Here is a 1,838-nt window from a genome sequence, read left to right as displayed (position 1 = left end):
CGGACTTGAATCAATGGAAACCCGGTTCTAATGCTCGATGCAAAGAATGGTTGGAGAAGAAGAAAGGTTATTTATAAATAGTTGTCCAGTCTTCACTACATTTGCACTGAGTTCCCTTCACTCTCTTTTCTTTCTTCTTCTTTGCACCGAGTTCCCTTCACTACATATTTGCACTGAGTTCCCTTCAAGGTTATCTTCTATTTAAGTCATTACTTGTCATATTTTATTTGGGATTAGATAAAGCTATACATATACATAGCCAGAGATCAACATCAAGTGCTAAATGCACTTGCAGCGAAGACACAATTTTATCACTTTAAGGTCATTATCGTGACTGGTATGAGTTTTTTTCACCGATGCCTACGACCTATTTTCTATCTCCCTGGTAACAAAGTTATTTGGCCGCATATACACTACCATGTGGACGGTGCATCAAAGCCGGGAATGTTGCCCCCCGACATCTCAGCCACAGTCAATGGCGTAGCCTTCATTGGAACACTTTCCGACTAGCTCTTCTTTGGCTGGCTAGGTGACAAGCTCGGCAGAAAGAAAGTCTACGGCATGACTATGCTCCTTATGGTGATTTGCTCTGTGGCCTCCGGCTTTCTTTCTGCCGGAGCTTGTCACCTAGCCAGCCAAAGAAGAGCTGGCCGGAAAGTGTTCCAATGAAAGCTACGCCATTGACTGCGGCTGAGATGTTGGGGGGCAACGTTCCCGGCTTTAATGCACCGTCCACATGGTAGTATATGCGGCCAAATAACTTTGTTATCAGGGAGATAGAAAATAGGTAGTAGGCATCGGTGAAAAAAACTCATACCAGTCACGATAATGGCCGTAAAGTGATAAAATTGTGTCTTCGCTGCATCAAGTGCATTTAGCATTTGAAGTTGATCTCTGGCCATGTATATATATAGCTTTATCTAATCCCAAACAGTATATTTCAGACGCTGTTTTTGTAAAAGAGTTTCTGGGTCAATATTGAACATTCTTTGATGCAAAGACAATTCAAGGATGACGGCAACCCTTCTGGCAAGGAATAAAGCCCATGGCAACCATTAATCTCCAATTTCCCAAGGGCGATCAAGTTCTGAATACCCATGCCATTCATGACTCTGAGATCTGAGAGTCTACTGATGCGTAGAGACTTGAGACTTCTTGGAAGAAGATCCTTATCTGGAAATGACTTCATGCCAATGCATCCACCTTCAATCTCCAAATGAGTTAGAGAGGGAAGCCTATGCAGATTCCACTCCTTTTGAGGTACAAGCTTGTCAGAAAATGAAATTGAAGAGACCCACATTCTTCTTCTGCCACAGATCTTGGTATGCATCATTTGGAAAAAGGTAGATCTAAGAAATATACTGTCATGTTTGATTTGGATTCAACACATCGATTATCATCGACACGGTTGGATCCTCCTGTTCCACACACAGCATGTCATAGAAGCTTGAAGTTTGTGCATGCCTCACCACTTTCTCCATTGCAGCAATGGTTTGACCATCAGAGTGAGCATAATAGAAGCCAGAGTTCAAGCGTCTCGGAAGGTTTACTGGTCCTGCACAAGCAAAAACAGAAGATCATTTTTAAAACATATTGAAAAATTGAAAAAATCTTTATGCATTCTTGTTACTTGACTGTTTTATTATCGAGTGAGATTGAAGAATAAGCACATTTTTTATTGAATTCATCACTACGAAGAACATTGTAACCTAGCTTGAGTTTAAGACCATTCTTGACTTCACTTTTGTCACCCTCTGGAAGCACTTTGTTCATCAAACTGATATTACTTGGAGCTAATGGATCTTTGAAAACTGGAATTCCCTAAGGTAGCCGAAAGC

The 1,838-nt window shown here is 41.3% G+C and overlaps 1 long non-coding RNA gene across 1 annotated transcript; it reads left to right on the top strand.

Annotated features, from left to right (window-relative positions):
• Positions 7–1,752, top strand: LOC110269979. Its single transcript, XR_002358858.1, has 2 exons — positions 7–1,343; positions 1,487–1,752. It is a non-coding gene; the product is annotated as an uncharacterized LOC110269979 (long non-coding RNA).

Source organism: Arachis ipaensis, chromosome B03, assembly GCF_000816755.2.
Source record: "Arachis ipaensis cultivar K30076 chromosome B03, Araip1.1, whole genome shotgun sequence".
In the NCBI taxonomy this organism is placed as follows: Eukaryota; Viridiplantae; Streptophyta; class Magnoliopsida; order Fabales; family Fabaceae; genus Arachis; species Arachis ipaensis.
This window is presented reverse-complemented; position numbering and strand designations above follow the sequence as displayed.